The sequence below is a fragment of the Rhagoletis zephyria genome, unplaced genomic scaffold, assembly GCF_001687245.7.
Source record: "Rhagoletis zephyria isolate East Lansing unplaced genomic scaffold, Rhagoletis_zephyria_1.1 Rzeph_scaffold_02028, whole genome shotgun sequence".
Taxonomy (NCBI): Eukaryota; Metazoa; Arthropoda; class Insecta; order Diptera; family Tephritidae; genus Rhagoletis; species Rhagoletis zephyria.
Window position 1 is genome coordinate 24,043 of NW_016159112.1, and position 21,867 is coordinate 45,909.

The 21,867-nt window shown below is 32.6% G+C and overlaps 1 long non-coding RNA gene across 3 annotated transcripts in view; it reads right to left on the reverse strand.

Annotated features, from left to right (window-relative positions):
• Nucleotides 1-4,542: 4,542 nt before the first annotated feature.
• LOC108365862 (uncharacterized) overlaps nt 4,543-21,867 on the reverse strand; it is a 67,159-nt gene continuing 49,834 nt past the window's right edge. For all 3 annotated transcript variants that reach the window (XR_001848018.1, XR_001848019.1, XR_001848017.1), the window contains exon 3: nt 4,543-4,599. This is a non-coding gene — a long non-coding RNA (uncharacterized LOC108365862). The remainder of the gene's footprint in view (nt 4,600-21,867) is intronic.

Below are 21,867 nucleotides of genomic sequence, written 5' to 3' on the forward strand. Positions count from 1 at the left end.
AGATCGATAGATAATCCATAACATAATCGATAAATATTCGATAACAAAATCGATAAATAATCGATAACAAAATAGATAAATATTCGATAACAAAGTCGATAAAAATATCGATAATAAAATCAATAACAATATCGATAACAAAAATCCATTAAAAAATTTATAAAAATATCGATAACAAAATGAATAAATAATCGATAACAAAATCGGTAAATAATCGACAACTATGTATATCAATAACAAAATCGATAATAGATTCGATAAAAATATTGGTAGCAAAATCGATACCAATATCGATAACAAAACCAATAACAATATCGATATAAAACCGATAGCAAAATCCTTAAAAATATCGATTACAAAATCGATAAAAATATCAATAAAAAGAGCGATTATTATATCGATAAGTTCCGAAAACTTCAATAGAACAATCGGTAACAATATCGACAGAAATTTAGATAACAAAATCGATAAAAATATCGATTACAAAACCGATAAAAATATTGATAACTAAGTATTTGCCATTATCTTTACGCATCTTTGTTTTTGTTTTTACTTTTACCTTGGCATTTATCCTTTTTTTAACCGACTTCCAAAAAAGGAGGAGGTTATCAGTTCGTCGGAATCTTTTTTTTTTTTCCTTTTTTTTATGTATGTTACCGCATAACTTTGGACCCCGTCAACCGATTTCGATTTTGCATCGGAAAGGTAGTGTCTCAGAGGTGGTCCCATACTAATCTGGTTAAGATCCGATCAGCGGATCATGAGATATATATATATATTTTTTTTTATATGAGAGTTGAAGTCGGTTTTTTTTTGCTAAAAATTACTTGTTTATCTATGTACTTCACTGTTAAGTGTTATTCTTTAACCTTCTATTAGGAAGTTTTTTTTTTTTTTTTTATACCATGTGCATATACTCAAGAAGCACTTGTTTCAGCCCGCCCCAACCAATTCCGTTGCACTATTTCCGTTGCACCATTTCCGTGTGCAATTTCCGCTGAATTTGCCAATTTACTCCAAACGAACCAACCGCCGCTAAAGAAGTTTCACTTAAAAAATTTTTTATAAAAACGCTTAAAACTTCCACTTTATTATATACAATTTATGTATTTTAATGTGCTACGAAGATGCATACTCAAGAAAAATTAAGAAATATGCAGCTTTGCAATTTAAAAAATGCGCATCTAAAAGATTTCTTAGTCATTTTTTGACAATAAATTCTAAGCCAATTTGACAATGAATTCTTCGGTGGAAAATCTACAAAAAAAGTCCATAAAACCATACCTAAATTTTTTTTCGGAGCTAGCAAAGTATTAATTTTTTTCGAAGTTCATTTTTCAACCAAATTTTTTGGGGGTTTTATATATTGAGAATATAAAGACAATTTCTTTTTCTTATTTCTATCGAGAGAATTACGATATTGTCCATCGACACTCCCAAATCGTACACTGTGGGTCGCCTTTTAACATTTTTTGTTATATCTTCGGAATTTACAGACGGATCTTTAAGTATGATGTATTCGTATTTTTGTATCGGGGAGACGATTTCATTTGTTCCTAGTTGCATTGACCTCAAGTATCCCATTCTTGTACTTATACGCCACTCCTACCACCTTACTGTTAGTAAATTAAAGCTCGCCAAAAACCATTAAACATTTGCTAAGGAAGTAGTTTGATAATTCCAACAGAACTATTAAAAACAAGTAAGAAAGTCTAAGTTCGGGCGGAGCCGAACATTAAATACCCGGCGCAAGTATTAAATATATGTTTTCCACCTTTCCGAAAGCTGCCGCTACATGATAAGCCGGGGTGTATAAATTTTAAGTAAATTAGCGTCCTTAAATTTCGAAATATTGAAATTTCAAGCATTTCTGAAATTTACCGGTTATATAAAAAACGGCCGTAATTTTAGTCCGATTTCAATAATTTTCAACGTTTTGCTTTTATGTAGCAAGCACAATAAAAATACCGAGTTTGGTACAAATTGGTGGAACGGTTACCGAGACACATATATGTGATCATAAGTGGGCGGTGCCACGCCCATTTTCCAAAATTTTATCANTATAATACCCTTGTGCACAAGTGCGCTCGGGTATAAAAATTTATTGCCGAATGTACACTAGTGCTGAAGCAAGCCTTGCCACCACTTTTTAGTAAATGAGGTATATATTTGCAAATTAATAAAAAAAATATTTTTTTTAAGATACACACAGTTCAATGACGGGCGCCAGCTCTCGCACTTTATTGTACTAAAATTAAACACGAAAATTATAATCGAAATTTTTTCTAAAATCTCATATTAAAAAGTGTACATTTTTTTGATTTTGTGAATTTTTCTAAATTATGTACAAAGTTGGAAATTTTTGTTTATATAGTTTTTGCAAGAATTTTAACTATATTAACAAAAAAAAGCAACAATTCAATTTCAATTTTTCCTAATAAACAATCGTGGTACAAAGCTCAATAAAAATATTAAAAATAAAATGTTAACAAGCCACAATAACATTGACAAAAAGAAATTATTTTCATAATTTACAAAACTTTATTTTGTTTGCTTGTACGGTGGTGAGGTCTAATGCGCATACATACATATGTAATATATGTAGGTGCAGACATAAATATATGCATGCATTTTCAATTCGGATTTTATCACAGTCTGGCTATTTTTTTTAACTGTAGGCATGGCGTGACTCACGCGCCAACTGTAAACTTTTCGTGACGTTTTGTCAATGTTCGTAGGAGTGGAAAAATGTTTAACGTTTGCCAAAGTGAAGAAACACAAAAATATGCAAAAGATGTAATTTTTTACAAATTAATGCATGATTTCAGTTATTGTACGCAAAAATTAAACATTGCATGTTGCCTTTTTTGGTGCTACGGGTCGAATGAGTAACGAAAAATAAATGGTACGAGTGAATTTAACGTATACGCAGTGTAGCCTCAATAAGTGCTATGTGTGGAAATTATGTTAATTTTTTAAAACAGATGTAATTAAAAGGAATAACTTGTCATAAAAAATTAAGCTAAAGTATCCGAGCATTCCACGAAAAATTTATATTTTTTAATCGGCAAACTAATAACTTTTCCGGACAAATTTTTCAGCGGAAATGTATTAAAATAAAAAATTTACACATAAATCGATTTTTTCACTTGATTACACTTATAGCCAGTTTCACAAAAGCAATTTAAATGAAAAATGATGTTTTTATTAGAATTTAATATGAAAACTGACAAAAGAAAAACATCATTTTAGGGTTAAATTACTGGTGAAGCCGACTGTTAATGACATATATTTTTACAACGGCAACAAAAATGGTTAAGCGTATTTTTACCGGAAATTTGTTTTACATAGATAATTATATAGCCATCGTTCATTAAGCATTATCAATAATTTTTAACTCTGGACGTCTCCAAAGCTTTTTTATACCCGGAGTATTTGAATTTCACGAAATAAGAGTGTGTAGGCAAAATTTATTCTTAAAATAGTCTCAGCACCAACTAAGGTAAATAGTAAGGCTTAGATCTGGATTAGAGAAGGATTAGAGGAATGAGAGACTTAACGGTTGTAAGGGTTTTGCTTTTTTGAATTTTTGGCTGTGTCGCTATTGTAGAGGACAATCGAAAAGTATTGTTTTTTTTAACTTTTGTTGTTTTTATTAAAACCAAAATAAATATTACCAAATTTAATTTTTGTTTTTTTTTACACTCGTAACTAATTAGCTGAAATTTTCCATAACACACAGTAACTAAGATTTATGGTAGACTGGAGCTGTCCCGTACAAAGAGGCAAATTATTTTGGATTTTTCGGGCATATTTAGGAATAGATGGCATGTTTTCTCAACATTGCCTACCAAATAACTCGCTTGGTGGCACTGCACAGTGGCACAAAATCGACATGGTGTGTTCACAACTCACTGGAGCCTTCATTTTTCACTCAAATTGATTAATTTATTTTTATGAAAGCTAATAAAATTTGCAAGAGAAAAGTTGAGCCCAATTTTTGAATGTTTGTTTGTTTGTATTAAATTTTTTAGTGCAAAGTACCGAAAAATTTGAAAATAAAGCACGTTTGAAGAAAAGCGATACTCCTGTTTCAGTTAATAAACGTTACATAATAAAAATTAGTTGAAAACAATTGTAGGGTTCTCCCAAACTGAAAACCAATTTTAAAATATTATAAAAAAAGTCACCAAAATTAATTTTTTTTTTTCAAATTTTTGGGTATGCAGTTTTATAGATCATTAAATTAGAATAAAGTGCAAGATGCAAGTGGTTAAGAGTTCGTGTTTTATGAAAATGAAATATGGCACTCGCATCGGTTATATCCTGACTAATATTTGGAATACTTTCCAGGTTTTTGAAATCCAAATTTTAGACCTTTTAATGCCATGCGAGTTCGCCAGTTCTTCCTTATACCTTTAGTAAGGGTCATTTAAAAGTGTCAATAAATACCTTTGAAGAACGAAATAATAACAAATAATCAAGTTATGTTTGTGTCTTTAAATTTTATCTAATAATATAATAAAGTTTATTAATACATACCGTTTAAAGAAGTAAACAGTGATGAGTTTTGACAAAATCAAACCAACGTTTGATTTGCTGAAATTAAAAAGAAAGAATAATGAATTATTTCACTTCTTATTGTCAATCAAAATGTGCAGCTAATATAAGCTACATACTAATACATAAGAGGGCAATAGAAAATTTAGAAATCGAATATAAATTTCATTAAAATAAACATATGTATAACAGATACAATTAGGGATATAGGGTCATATTTATAGTCGAAACTAAGTTATATAGTTGCAGCTTGTTTGACATACATTTCATTGACACTTATGTCAAAAAGCTGTCATTAATTTTAGAGTCCACTTTATTTTAATTATGAATATGCCCCATAAATATCATGTCAAACTTAGTTATTACTATTAGCATACATATGTATGTGTGTTTGTATAGGTTTAGATGACTGATTAGTTTGCCTGCCAATAAAGGTTAAATGAGAAATATATCATACAAATTTTCATAACATTTAACCTTTTTTCAGCTAAAATGACAAAAGTTAAAAATATATCGGCAGATTTTCGCTTGTATTGCATATGGGTAAGTGCTTATATTAACCAACCGAATTCAGTAGAAGAGATTAGAGCAAATCCAAAAGTAAGCTGTTGAAAAGGGGTCACTGGTATGTCAACATTGATGAGGGTGGCTAATGTGGAGTTCAAGGGCATATACATTACCGGAAAATTGTATATCAAGTAACAATCAAAGTGCGTGATTGAAGTATCAGCTACTTTACATATACATACAGTGACTTAAACAAACGACTACAATTTGATTTCTGTTAAATATTCGTCATGTTTTTAGGGCTAAATTGTTTTTGTTTTTTTGTTATTATTGTATAAAAATACCGTTCAAGATTTAACCAAAATCAGATAAATCACAGGTTCGAAGTTTAAAAAAAAATTAGGAAAATTCAACAAATTTTTATCCAAATTTCAACTTTTTTATCTGAATCTTTGGAAGATTTTTGGGTATGCAGCTTTATAGCCCATACAATTTTAGTGTAATTAAGTTCAATTTTCAACCGGCTAAAAAATTTCGTTGATTTGTGAGAATTTTTTTTTTTTTGAGACTGCGTTTGCGTTTTTGTTTTTTATATAATAAGTGCAACTTACAAAAACTGGCGCTGACTTTTAGAAATGTGTTTGCTAACGGTCTTGATTGAAATTCTTTATTATGTATTATGAAAAAAAAATCCGTTACCAAAAAAAAAAAAATCCGAAAATAGCGGGATTTTTAGCGGTTTGAAACTTGCACTTCATTAGAGAAAAATACCCTTATTAAAAAGTTGAAATTTTGATGAAAATTTGTTGAATTTTCTAAATTTTTTACTAAGTCTGAAACTGTGATTTATATGATTTTGCTTAAGTCTCGGAAGGTACTTTTTTTCTAAATAACAAAAAAAAATTTGTTCGAAACAAGATTTTCGAGTCACTGTACATATGTACATACATGCCAACAAAATGCTTTTGCCGCTACATCCAACAATTCGTTCATTCACGCACGAAATGTGCGGTGATAGCCATCAGTTAGCTGCCTAACAATATCCTTTTTTCTGCTGCGAAAATTACATTACACTTATTTAGATGTTTTTTACTTTATTTTTATGAATTCATTAAGCCAGCCAATAAACGTCAGATAACCACACGCCACAACGCTCACGGCATGCGAGTAATAATAACTACAACCAAAGAATGTTAAACAAAATTAACACACACATGTGAGGTTAAAAGTATTTCCCTGCAGCAGCAGCAGCCTCGGTTAGACAATATCAATTTCGATTTGTTTGCTTATTTGTTTAGGTTTTGGTTTTTGTTGCTTTCACTTCTGTTGTTGTTGTTTTGCATGCCTTTTATTTGTAATTTGCTCTGGCATTTGTTGGCATGTAGCGCACATATATATAAGTAGTGCATACATATGTACATACATTTAACGGTGATAAAATAGTAAAAAACAACAAGTAGGCAAGCAAATATGTAAGCGTTCTCCCTTTTGCCATTTTCTTTCACATTTTTTTCTCCACGCCATGCAAATGTGCACGTTCCAACGATAATCAGTTAGCTCATACAACAACAGCATATGCACCCGCAGCCGCGTATTCGTGCTGGGCGTATAATTGCGTGTGGTTTTGTGTGTGCGCGCAAGTAGCTGGCGTTTACCGCTAATAAATATTGCTATTACGTTATTACATATTTATTGTTTGCCACAACACAGTGGTCTCACTTATCGGATAGTGGCGTACGCTTGTCTCGACAATAATATCGCATGCCGCCCACTATTTAGTGCTGGGCCGGTCACACGCTGCGTATACGTAATGGTGTTGCTAATGCGTAACTTGGGGTTAGTATGTATGTAGTACACACAACATGCGAGCATATTTATATACGCAAATACATCGATAAAGATATTGACAAATAAGTATGTACAAGGAAGGTCAAAACATACGGAACTGAACGTGATATTTTACAAGGGCTGGCCAATAACAGTGGGTAAAGTAAGTCTGTATTTCTTAGAGGCTGTTCTCCAATATATCTCACCTGAATTTTCGCACAGCATTAAAAGTAAAATTCAGGACTATATTCAGCTTCTGAATGATTACCGTTGTAAGGCTGTTGCATTATTGATTACAAAATGTTTCAAAGCTCATCCTTTAACCGAGTCAAAATGGATATATAACCATCATTATATCATCGCATTTCTAACTCTCCACTTCGCTCTCCAAAAAGCTGTTTCTAAAAACTTAACTTGCAGCGATTCGAATTGGTGTCGACTCCTACGGTTGGGTTCACATAGAAAGCCCAGCGGCACTGAGCGAAGCAAGGCGCAACAAAGCAAAACAGCTGATGTCCACAACCACCATACCACAAAACTTGCCATCAATGAAAAGCAGCAAAAATATTTGCTCAATTTTATTTCAAAAAAAAAAAAACAAAATAATAATAAAAAATAAAAACAAAATAGTTGTAGAACTCGTTTTTATTTGAATATTTTGATATCTTGTCTCAAGCAACGTCATGAAGCTGAAAAATGAAATAGAAAATTCAAAATCAAAAACTGCTTTCATCCTACAGTTCCATAAGTAACGTTACACTTCTGTTTACCGTTTTTTCTGGCAGGCAGTAGGTGTGTATTTGGTTAGTGTATTGGTGTTTTTGGTTCAGTGTGTTAGTGTATTTTGAACAAATTGTAATATAAATGAAAGAAATTGCAAAAGATACGAGGAAGTACCAAAAAAAAACAAGTGATCTCAGCTGTAGGCATTTTTTGGCAATCAGCTGATAGTGTTTTCGCTTAGGTAACTGTAAGATGACTGATTTGCTCAGCCTAATAAAATGGATATATGAAAATCAGAGAACTTTTATGATTTTCTCTAACCGAGTATTTTGTTAATCTAAAACTTTTTTTTTTACGAAAAGACGAAACAGGTTTGAGAAATGTAGATAATAAATTTTACACCACCGGACAGAACAATTGGCAGTCTTGTATAGCACAGTCAATCAAAAATGTAATGGATAATAACAAATCTCAATGGGCAGTTCTGTGTTTCTGGATCAAAGAGCTTGTAAATTTTATTTTCATTCTACTAAAGCTTTTTCAAAAACTTTTCGTATCGTACCCATCTTGTAATATTTTATTTAATTTTAAAATTTTAATCTTAACCTTTTAGATTAGCAAATGAAAAATGATTGCAGGTTTCTGAAATATCTTTCATTTGATACAAAAACTAGGTGGCTATAATTTTTAAAAATATTTTCCAGATTAAGCTTCCTTAAACCACGTTATTTTGACACCCTTATGGCAACACTTCATTACCTTATCAATTTAATAGAAAAAAAATTTCAAACATATGGCAACACTGTTCAAAAAAATTTTCGAAATCACATCGTAAGCCGTTTTCGTTTGATGCCCATATTTATTTGTAATAATATGTTGTTTATCTTATAAACGTAATGGAATTAAAACTTTGATTCATGTGGCAACCCTCTTCAAAAACATTTTCCATGAAACTTCCTTAAACCTCAAATCCAAATTGTAACCTGATATTCAAGTTGTAATACATAGTATATCATAAATCATCCCTAGCTAATAGTGAAGGAACCGGAAAAGAAATTATTTTATCTGTTATTGTTTTTGCTTATATGTAGAACTTTTATATGTTGTTGTCTTTTCTCATATGTAAACTTTCTCCTTGTTGTTTTTTCTTATATGTGGTTTGTTCACATTTCTGACCATAGCTATGGATCTATATGTACATATATCGGATAGCAAACAAACACAGCTTAAACATGCTCCACATACGTTTTAACAAATTGTGAAAAACCCTTGAGAAAAATATGAAATGAAAGATTGTAAAGACAGCTGAAGTCAGCAGCAGTGCATAAAAAATTTAGTTTAAAACAACTTCCGAGCATTCAGCGAACCAAATAATATATGCGATGCGTGTACAAATTTTGCGTATGTGCATATGTACTTAAACATAGATATGTATGTATATATTGGGATGATGCAAATAAACTAGTCTAACGAAATTGTATTCCAATTGTAAAAGGTGTCGGCGGGCATTTGAAATTTTCCACGTAAACAACATGAAACAATTTATTATTTTTTTTTTTTTTTCTTTAAAAACTTTATAATCGTTTGAGGCCATATTCTTGTAGGGCATTACATTCTCTAAATTTGCCTGTCTTAGAGACGATTAAGAGTATTAAATATGTTAACGATATTGATACAAAATGATAATCGAACTATAACGAAAGCCGAAGAACAAAAGCAATTTCTTTTGCAAGTAGTTCTATTACATCGCCAGCATTACCCTAAATGCAAACTACTGAATTTTATTAATAACTAAAAAGAATATTGATGTTTAAAAATGCAATAAAAAATAAATAAATGGTTAAAAACTCTCTCTTCTTCTTTGTATCATTTTAGAGTAAGGTTTTTCATTTAGCATGAAAATTTGCCATACTAAAGCCCTAAAACTACATACTTCTGCTTTTTCGACTTTCATATCCCCGTAAGTATATACATTTTCAGGTCTAGAAAATTAACACCAGAGTAATTTTCTAGCGAATTTAGTGCCCTACAAGAATATGCCTAGAACAATTTTTTCTTTATCTCAAATAGTTACGGCATTTTTAATGAAAAAAAAAAACAATTTGTTCATATTATTTACATGGAAATTTTAAATAGGCATAATGTTTTTTTTTTTAATGGGAGAATTTTCTTCGCAGTAGATAGGTCCTTTAAGGCCATAAATTCGTAAGGTTAGTTTATTTGAATCACTCTAGTATATATGTAAGTATGTGTATACCATCAATGTTGCTTCATACACTACTTAATAGGGATGTTCAAATAAGATCGGTTTTTCCGAAAACCGGTTTTTTTGAATTTGGTTAATGATCTTTTTCAGTCTTTTTTTTAATTTAGGTGTTAATCGTTTTTTTTCTCTAAAACCGAAAACCGAAAATTCGGTTTTTACGTTTCCCAGCGATGGATAATTATTTTGTAAATCTTCGAGATGAGAATAAAATTTTACGGCGTACCAAAAACTCGAAATTAACTACTCAATTTTTTGCTGATCTGGTAGCTAAGCATAATCGATTGTGAAGTCGATTGTGAATATTGTAGTTTACTGTTCACTGAGAACAAAACGCCATTCAAAACTATTACAAGTATGGCGCCTACAAATAAGAGAAGTTCTTTGTGGTTACATTTCACAGAAAACGCTAGCAAAGAAGCAATTTGTAAATTTTGCGGCGTGTTGGTGAAATTGGGATTATGTTTTTATTACAAAAAGTTTTTGTTTGTTAAATGAAGTTTGTTTTTGCTTAAATATGCCAAACGCTTTATTATATTTCTTATTTTTTGGAAATGAAGTTGTTATACAAAATAAAGCAAAAATATTGTTTTAATTGATTTGCGTTGCACAGCAGTAAGTAAATTTTAAAGAAGAAAATATACATATAGGCGAAGTGAAAATTAAGATTAATTCGATATCGACTTTTTTTTTGATTTTTTCAGTGTTTTTATAATTCGGTTTTTTTTCGGTAAACCGAAAAGATCAGGTTTTTAATCCAGTTTTTTTAAAAGGTTTAAAACCTGAATGAAAAACCGTGATTAATCAAAAAACCGATTTTTTGAAAACGGTGCCCATCCCTACTTCTTAACCGGATAGCGCCTAAAGCCAAAAGCCGATTGTTGCCGCCACTGTCTAAAATATATTATATTACGACTTGTGCCACTTTATTCGCCAATTGTACTTTAGTTAGTTCATGCATAAAGTAGCTCAAAAGCAATTAATCAAGATCTCGTCATACGCCCTATCATATTTCGCAAATTGATTTACATAATCTAAGTTTATATCCACAATAGGAATTTTAATATGCATACATGTATACTTGAATTCACATCCAGCTGGCGTAGTTTTTCGTTCAAAATTCTAAGAAAATCAGGGCGCTATCGTTCCGTTCAGAAACTGTCTCAACACCGGTTCTTGTCCGCTCCCTGGTTAGAGAGATTTAGAGCCATTTCAAAAATATTAGATCATGTACACATTCGCATTCGGAAAACATTCGTATCATTTGAATCAAATATTCGCAACATCCCTGGTGTATACACATGTAAAATGTTACTCATACGCCACCGGTAACAGCAGATTCACAAAAAATGTACTTATATGTAAAGACAGGGTTTCAATTCAATTGAGACACTTCAACCGCAATGGGGGGAATGTAAAGAAAAAGAAATCTTGTTGAAGTTGTATTGCACGCCGGAAGTACATATGTATGTATAAAACAAGAACATGTGCACGAACAACATATTTCGAATTCATGTGAGGTACATACATATGTATGTGCAGAAGTAGATTTTTTACATTTATTAGGGCCTTCCATATTTACGGGTAAATATTTTTGAATATAATTCTTATTTATAATTTTTTTTTTGATAATCCGAAACTTAAAACTCATACTACTAGTATGCTAATTCAGTCTAGGTCGGCAATCTCAAACAAAATGAAGAACGTGGCGTTCGCGAAGTTGCCAAATAAACCTTAAATGGGCGACATTTCGGAAATTTTAAGAGACTTTCAGGTCAATTTACATGGTGCCACATGGAATTGCCTGTATGAGGCTGACCATTTCCTCAGGTGACAAGCATATTTTTAGGCACCCAGAAATATTAATTTCATGAAAGCACTGAGCCTTGGATTTGAACAACTTATAGCTAGTGGGTTGGATGACAACTTGGCTGTCTAGATACAGTGACTCAAACAAATGACCACGTGTTGATTTTTTTTTTAATATTCGTAATATTTTTCGAGCTAAATTTTGTTTGTTATTTTTCTATAAAAATATCGTCCAAGCTTTACCCAATATCAACATATCAATACCGGTTTCAGACTTTATAAAAAATTTTGGAAAATTCAACAAATATATTCTTAAAATTACAACTTTCTAACAATAATGTCCGCGCAGGCGCGGATGGCTAACTTCTTCACCAGGAACTCAGAGGACAAATTGAGTGAGCGATTTTACCTTTAAATATTTGTATCCTGGTACCAAGTACAAGGTGTATTAAACAAGGTAGGCTCTCTTTTAAGGTACTATTATGCCAAAAAATATAAACAATCGATTAAAAATTCACACACATTTTTTTCAATTTGACTTTATAGGATGGTTCTTCTGAGAGCAATGTCAAATTCCAACACACTTTGTTGAATACATTTTGACCAAGTATGCATGTTTTTAACTTTTTATTTCTTAGACAAACAAAGCAAGAAGAAAAAAAGAAAGGGAAATTTCCAAAACAAAAAACCGGTAAAAGTTCGGAAAGGCGGAATCGGTGCAAAATTAATAGTATCTTATGATGGGCTTGTGTTAATATAAATAAACAAAATTAGATATGGTAAATAAAGGCTTAGGTATGTCTAATAAAAATTAATTAATGTGCATATCGTGTGTGTGTGTGTTTGTTTGTTGTTATTTAGTGTGTTTGTAGTACGTATTTAAAGAAAAATACTAAACAATGCATATTTTTGTATTCCGTGGAGTAGAACTAGCAAGCTGGTAAATGATAAAAAACGCTTAATAATAATACACATTTTATTTGAGCAAAAACAGTTTTAACTCATTTTTCCAAAATTTAACATTTTTAGCCAAGTACATAAGCAAAGTCGAGATTTTTTGACGACGTCGTAATCTCGAAAACTTCTGAACAGATTCGTTAATATATTTTTAACAGAGGTATTATCTTTGGTAAAAAATTATAAGATCCGCACCGTTCGTTGGATTACAAAAACCGAGGTGTCAAATGAAGGCGTCCAATAATGTATTATTTTTTGAGAAGGGTTGCCACCTTTTTAAAAATTATAAGATCTCCACCTTTAGTTGGGCTAATAATAAGATACCAAGTGAAAGGATATGGTCTCCGGATGTGCAAAAAGATTTTATTTTTTATTTTTTTGAGTGGGCTTGCCACCTATATAAAAATTACTAACCTCAAATTTGCACAGTTCATGCAATCTCAAAAAATTAGGTAGCATAGGCTTGATCTATAAAAGTGCAATAAATTTTTATTTTTTTGAAAGGGTTACCACCTGTTTGAAAGGTAGAAATAAATTAAATCATGCACAAGTTATATGAAATATTAAAATATGGGTGTCAAACGCAAGAATGGTAGAAAATCATTAATTTTAATATTTAGACTTTGAGGTATTTGAAGAAGGTTGCCACCTTTTTAATATGTTAACGGCAAATTACTTAATACGTTACATGAATTATTTAAAGATGGGCACCAATCGAAATGAGTTTGAAGGGCTTTAATTCAGAACTGCATTTAGTAGGGTTGCCACATGTTTAATAAATCAAATTAAACTAGAATTGTGGCAATTATTTAATTGAGATATGTGTCACAATAAAAGTGTCATACGAAAATGCAACGATATATGTATGTAAATGGTGTGTAGGGGGAGGCAGGCAGGGCGTACGGATTATTTGATCGGCCCAAAAATTTTACCATAACTTGCTACTAGCATGAATAACATATGTACCGAGTTTGAAAATGATAAACTTCGTTTTAGAATTTATGCCAAAATAAAAACAAATAAATTCTGGCCAATGTACAATGTAGAATAACAACATGGGTAACAGTGCAAGAAAAATTCTGTGAATTTAAAAGAATTTTTTTGGTTCACAAGGACGAATAGGTATGCTAATATAGCTAATAAAGTAAGATGGATGAAATTCGAGGATGTGGTGGAATGTATATTAGTCTTTAACATATGTTTTTTTTTTCTAAAACTAAGCATTGCAAAGTTTCTAGGATATTCAAGTATAAAATTTTAAAAGGACACTTTCAATACCTACTCGTCCTTATGAAAAAAAAAATTGTATCTACTTTACTTCTGCAGAATTTGATAGATATACATTCTACATTGCATTAATTTTTTAAAATAATTTTTTTACGCAATCGTAGAAAAAGTTGTTTTCTCCATATAAAAATACATGGGAAACTTTGAACGCTTTAAGCGACCTCGTAAATATTTTTTAATTTCAAAATAAAAAATAGAGCAGTACTTTTTTCGATATTGAACAGTCCCAGGGGATGAGAGCATTACAATTCCGAATTTACTGTTTTTGGACAACCCTACTGTACATACATTCAAATGTGTATCAACAGGAAAGACTTATGTAGTGCATACGTATGAACAGAATATTTTTTAAGCTAAAAAACACGAAGAGAGTTAATGCATATTGACTGCGAAATCTCTTAAAATCGCCAACCATTTAAGTATGCTTCACTGAATTGAAAAGTTAAAGCTTTGCGCAGCTGGGAAGGCGGATAACAAAGGTAGCAGATTGTGATGATGGAAAAGTATTTCTGTAGTAAATAAAAGTTAAAAACTAACATCAAAAGATTCAAACAAATTTATGTGAAAAATAATGCGCAAGTAAATCCGTTGCAGGCTTTTGCGGGCAGTAGCAGTAGCAGCTCAGCAAGCAATTAAAGTGTTGATGTTGAAAAATTATTGATTTATGAAGGATTAGAAGCAAGTAAACACAAGCAAAGTAGCGACAACGTGACAAAGGCGCTTCCTCATCAACAGCTAATTGCTATGCTTAAACTGTAAGCGAAACTACTACATAAAGTGAACTGCTAAAATAAAATCGTAACGAAGGAAAATGTATGTATGCGCGTTGGCACTAGTTCGTTAAAGAGTCCTTCACAACTTTTTGTACTTCATGGACTTTAAAAGCCACTTTTATGCGCAATTAAAATTTTTATTATAGCACCATGCACAAAAGCACACAAGCCGACAACAACAATACTTAAAGCATTTATCAAAAGCAAGGAAATTAACTTATTAATTTATGTATGTAGATGTGTTGGGAGCGAGCTTCATAAAAAGGCAGCACACAGGCGAAATCGCGCATTTTATACATGTGTACATACATACATATTTACATATGTGCACTGTTGCAATATAACACTTGAGAATGCCTCAAAACGACCTGAAACGACCAGCTGAGGCAACTCAACCACAAATGTACAGGCGCACACATTCGCCTATACCCTGCAAAAGAAAAGGAAACATGGCAAAATGCAGCAGTAAAAGAAAGTGTTTAATGTGCTGCATACGATACACAAAGCAAGCATGAGTTACTAATGTCAAGGACAAGCGAACGCGACAGGCACATACATACATGGGCGTAGCCAGGTAGGGGCAGGGGGGTGCTCGAGCCCCCCCTAACTTTCAAATTTTCCTTATATATATATAAAATAGTACCCTGAAATGCCAGCTTAATAGGGTCGAGCCCCCCTTAAATTTCATTCTGGCTACGCCGATGCATACGTACACATATATACACACACACATGCCTACATTGCATGCAAATGCAATTATTCTGAAGCAAACCCTGCAAAAAATTCAACTAATCTGGGACGAATCCGAGAGCAATCGCAAAGGCACATGCAACTAATGCCACTTTTGATATCTGTATGTGGTATAAGCTAAGAGCTTTTGTAGCACACGTCCTTAAAAAAAAATAAGAAACAAAAATTGTTGCGCCGCCTACTTTTCGAACCGGGCTTTTCAGGTTTGCTAAGCGAATACTCCTTCCAAACATATAGAAAGAAATCGTTACTTGTACCCGCTAGAGATGAGAAGGCGACTAATTGACCTCCAATAATACCCGTATGAGACTAATTGCGACTAATTTAATTAATGCCCAATTGTACGAGATTGGGACTAATTCCAGAATATTCTCTTTAGAGATTCTTCGCAAAATGTTCGGCAGGGAAAGTCACAGAAAAGCGAGGCTACAGCAAATACATGCATATATACACATACGTGGCGTACATCGCATGTACTTACTATTCACACGCCACTTTGGGTGCTTGTATGTTTGTGGGTCACACGCAAGACTAATGGCAAAAGCTAGCGACTCGACTCCTTGGCTGTTTGGTTGGTTGGTTGGTTGGCAAAGACGGATGCACGGCCGTCGCTTAAATAACATATACAATGTACAATAACTATCACTCAACTTTGTTGCAAGTATACAAAGAGAACACAAGCTGAGTATTGGGGATCGAAAATGTCCTTTTCACATTTTATCATTTAATAGAAAAAATACAGAATAACGATTATTTTTGCTCGAAGAAATAATAATCACATTAAGTTTGACCAAAAGAAAAAAAAACAAATCCAACTATTATTCTTCACCAAGAAAAAAATTTAAATATAAAATAACGTTTTTTCAAAGATCCAAAAATAAAGATCCGAATATTTAACAGTTATTTTCAGGACAGATTTTGTAGATTTTTTTTCAACAGTTTTCATGATCCAGTTCAGTGCATATTGGCGAATTCAAGTGAAAATTTTCACTAAAATTTTTTTCCCCCAAATTATATTAGGAAATATTTGTTTGGCCCACACGAATTTCACATGTGAAAATTAAAAAAAAAAATGTTTCCTCACCAAAGGAAATATTTTTTTGCCCACATGAATTTTACAAAATTTACGATCAATTGAATCTATGCGCGACAAACTCTTTCTTTTTTCAAGACAGTTCAATTTTTTTTCTCCGCAGATGAAATATATTTTGTCCACACGAATTTCACAAAACTTACGATAATTTCAGTCTATTCGGGACAAATTTTGGACATTTTTTTCAATACACCTCATCAGATTTCGTGATCGCAGCCACGAAGTGCATACTGGTGAATTCAAGTGAAAAATTTCACCAAATATTTTTCTTCCCAAATGAAATATTTTTTTGCACACACAAATTTCACAAGTTTTGCGATCATTTGAGTCTGTTTGGCATTTTTTTTTTTTAAAGACACTCGCTCAGATTTTAAGATCACAGTTACCCAGTGCATGTTGGTGAATTCAAGTGAAAAATTTCATTAAGACTTTTATAAATATATTACAAACAATAAATAAACAAAAGAAAAATAGACAAAACTGGTGAAAATGTCACTTTAAATAATTAGTTGATCACAAGAATTTGTAAATGGCACACCTTTAGAGGGCTCAATAGTCAACTGTTAAATAACCAGTTTTTAGTTAGCAGAAAACAAACTGAATTTTCTCGCGGCATCACCGTGTGATAGTTAAAATAGTTCCCTACAGGGTAAGTGCATATGTATATATTTGTAGAGAATAAATAGCAATTTCCGCGCATACGTACGCTATAGCCAAACAGTCTCGCTTACCATTTTCCATTTTAGCGAATTTTTTCATTCATCGCGCAGCGACAGTAAAGGGGATACAGAAGTCGCCTCCCCTTCCCCTTGGCTATGGTATTTAAACGACTCTTTACATATAAATGTACGTGGGTATATATATAAGAATGCAGGCATGTATGTATGTGCATACCTACATATATAAAAAGATCGACTTGCATGCAAGCACATGGGGAAAAGTCTTGCTTTTCGTTACAAAGCGCATACTACTATGTATACTTAATTGTGCGGAAGTACCACAGTGCAATACTCGTACAACTGTTGCATATTTTTATGGGTTGAAATATATATATGTGCATTCATACATACATATGTACATTAGGGTGGCCCTTATTTCGAAATGAGATCAGGTTCTCGGTCTCACCCACCTAGAAATGTGTGAGCAGAAATGGTAGAACACCAAGCTATCACTTCTACCATTTTTTCAAATTATTGTTGCTTTTCCACAATAAATTTTCATTAAAAAACGGCCTCGAGCTCAATAAAAATTGTTGAATACTCCGTAAAAACGCAAATTTAAAACATTCCACTAAGAAATAAGAGAACTCAATATAATGTGCCGCAAAAAGAATAACTCTATTCGAAGACGCTCAAACTTTTCGGTTGACGGTGAATGTTAAGGCGCGACTGCTGACACCAAGCGCCTAAATGCTTGCAATGCACTGCTGCATGTGCGAAAATTTCAATTATGACACTTATGAAATTTCTTCTCAAACTTCGCAATTGTCATATAATAAAACTTTCTTAAGTTATAATTTAATGCCACTTCAAAATATGCTTGGCCTAGTCTGCATTCTCCGGACAATGCTTTCGGAGGTTTCTGCGGGCTCTGCGTGCCTTACAACCATTCAGAGGTGGTACGAGATGGTTGCCCACAGTGCCTACCCCGCCATTGTTTGTTCGAATATTTTTTTTTTTTATAAATACATGCAAACGTCGTGGTCTCCCCTCTCACTTAGTTAATCAGTAAATATAAGTAATGCGGAGGTAAACTAAACCAGAACGCTGGAAATTGTAGAAAAACACTTTTTTAAGCCGTTTGATTTCACGATTAAGCAATTTCGGTTGTGGCGTTACTGAAAGGGGCTGGTCAACGTAAACAAGCGGCGAGTGTGAGTGTGCGAGAGTGTCTTTCGCATTTCGAATGCAAGCAGATAGACGTTTAAGCGCGCATCCATCATAATTTCAGTAAAAGGCCGTCATTGCAAAGAGTTTTCAAATTATTTACTTATTCATGCGTTTCACGTTTCACCCGCAAATAAATAAATCACTTTCGTTGATGTTGTACTGCTGCTGGCGCCAATGCCAGAGCTAAGTGACAACAAAAGAACATTAACTTTATCATTCGCAAATATATCAAAACTTACATATGTACATTAGGGCGGGTCGATTTTTTTTACTATGCGCGTATATCAAAGGAGGATTCTACGTGTAATTCTAAGAAAATTTTTGAAGAAACTGTGTGTGTTTTGGTGTTTGCGGCTTGGTGTTTGTCAAATTGCGAAAAAGGTTTCTTAGCATTTTTCGATTGTGTCGTAAAGAAGTGCTCACTATATCGGGCATGTGCTGCAAATCGTACGATTTGAAATCGGTGCGATTTGCAAACTATTTTTGAATATTTTTAAAGAAAGTAATAAATATTTCAAATATAAACGGCGAGAAACACATCATTTACTTCATATCTATCGATTCAGTGCCAAAATTTGCCGTTTTGTTAAGAAATCTGCAAAGTAGGTTTTGCAAATCTCACCGATTTCAAATCGTACGATTTGCAGCACATGACAGACTTCCTATTTCGCAATTTATTGATTTTAGACCCATTATTTCTTCTGCAAATTTGTTTAGAATTACACGTAGATTCCTCCTGACATACGCGTTTAGTCAAAAAAGAATTTACCCGTCTTAATTTAAGTACGTACATAAATAGGTATTTCCAAACTGGCTTAAAAAAACGACGTGGATTTTGACTTCGATTACAAAATTGCAAACCTCTGCGAATTGGACAAGACTATTTGTGAAATATTAGAAATGTTTAAGGTTAAATTTCCATGTTTTGAAATGTAGAAATCTCTTCTGCTTTATGTTTGATCAGCTGAATTATCCGACGTGACGTTATCTGGCGTTACGTTACTAAAATTTCCATTGAAAAAGTTTTGTTAATATTGTTCTTGAAAGAATTTTTAACGGGAAGAAAACATGCATTTCATGTCGCACGTACTTTTTATTTTGACATCAGCGCCACCAGCATCACAAATCTATGTCCTACTACGTTTCAACTAAACATGCCAAAATGAGAAAGAAATCAGAGCATAAATACGGTTTTTCAAAATATCTCGACCCTGGCGTCACCTAACAAGACCATTCTTGGCAAAATGTTCTGCTTACATAGACCAGGTATATATTATAAAAAAGCAGCCAAATCGGCCTATAAATAAGTTAGATGTAGGACTTTTAATTTTATTTTACGCGGTAGACTTTTCGCTGGAATGGCCCATATGTAAATTGCTCGGATGCATGCCTATAAACGAACGTGTATGCCACGGCCGCCCATAAAGCTGAAGGCAACCACTTACCTACACGAACTATTGCTGTTACACGTACATACATATATGTATATAGAATCGACTTACATACTACATTGTAGATATATAAGAGTGTACGTGGCGTATGAGTAACTTTCTTTGCTTTCGACAAATTTTCAGCTTAGCTTTTTAAACTTGCTATGAATGACTGGCAAGTCGCATAACATACGTCAAAAATTTTTACTCAATGACACTGGCTGGTAAGAAGAGAAAACGGTAACACCGAAAGAAGGTCAGCGCATTGATAAATGTGGCGCGCAAAAACCAAATTGTCGAAGGTAAGAAATAGAGTAAAATTTTTGAATGTGAAAATTGTGAATTTTTGCGATGTTATGCGACAACTTTGCAGCAGCGGAGTGGTGGCGTTGAATTCAAGTGATGGCAAAAACAAATAAATTTCAATGGTACAACTAGAATTGCAGCGTAAATAACAGCTGTGGTGATTTTATAGATGAAAATTGAAATTTTGACATTTTCGCGCAGCAATCTAAGTGTTTTTGAGTTAAATACTTACATACTTACAATGCTGGCTAAACCAGCATATGGCACGAACAAATGTGAGTAGACGGATATTGATAAGCGCAAATTGTTTCACACTTTTTATTTGTTCAAGATTGAAATTAAAATACTTTCACAAGACTTTTTAACTTTACCAACCAAAAACCATCAACAAAAACCGCAATAACATTGCCGTGCATCATGTCATTCATGCGTCAGCGAGCAAGCAATTATATCTGATCGTCAAATTGCTTGCTTAGCGATAAAATACTAAAAGAGAAATCGTACAAGGCTGCTGTTAAGCTGTACTACTTATCAGTGTAGACAAAGTTATTAACAAAAAATAAAAATAAAAAATAAACAAGATTAAAACGCAGCAAGAGAAAGGTGAAAATCAAAAAAAAAATCTGACATAAAAAACTTCTGCCAAAAATTTTACTCTGGCATTAACATTTAATTCACACTAAGGCCTTAACAGCAGTAACCCACGCGTCAGGCATTTCGCGCTTGGGAATGTAAAGCGCTGCCGTTTGAAATTTGTCAAATGTCACTGCCATCCAAATTGGTTTAGTTAAATGTTTGCCATTTCATATTCCGGCACATATCGCACACCGTCTTCAAAAGTGCCACAACTCAAAATTTGGCATTTTTGAAATTGCGTGCTAAAAATGTACACAGAGCTTTTATTTACATTTCAGCAAAACTGGAGCAAATTTTTGTTTTAATTTGCTAAAAAACCTAAAGGTAAAGTCGCCCTTGAGTTATGATTAGTATGGGCCACCTGTGAGGTAATACCTTTTGTTTAAAAAAAGAATTATAGAAATCGGTTAACGTGGTCCAAAGTTTGCGGTAACATACATTAAAAAAAAAATCCGACGAATTGATAACTTTCTCCTTTTTGTGAAGACGGTTTATAAGTAGATATGTATATCATTTTGCACGCACTGCTTCAACAGTCGCATTGGCTCAGTGAGCAGAGCACTGGCGTGCCATTCGAGAGATCCGAGTTCGAGTCCTCGGGCAGGATAATTTTATTTTCCCTCCTTTTTATTTATTTTTTTTCTGTTCAGTTTTTAGAAACCTATATTATTTAATTCTTTGCTTTTTTAGTATAATTTTCTTTTGATTTTTTTAAAGGGAAAATAACTTTTCTTAATTTCATTTAATTTTTAGAATCATCTGTTGTTTCTATTCCGGTAACTAACTATCTTGAAAGCTCTTTTCTATATTTCGAATAAGTAATTGAAAGATCTGCTATCTTTAAGCAATAAGTTTTCCAAAAATGATACGGAATTAAAAAAAAACGTTTTTTTTAATCAATAAAACTAAAAATTACAGAAAAAAGTAAAAGAAGAAAAAATTACTTAGGAAAGTTTAAATTTAATGAAAAAATAATTATTTGTTAAACAATAAAACTTAAAAATTAAAAGAAAAAAATAATTTATAAAATAAAAAACGCAACGGAGCGAGGATTGGA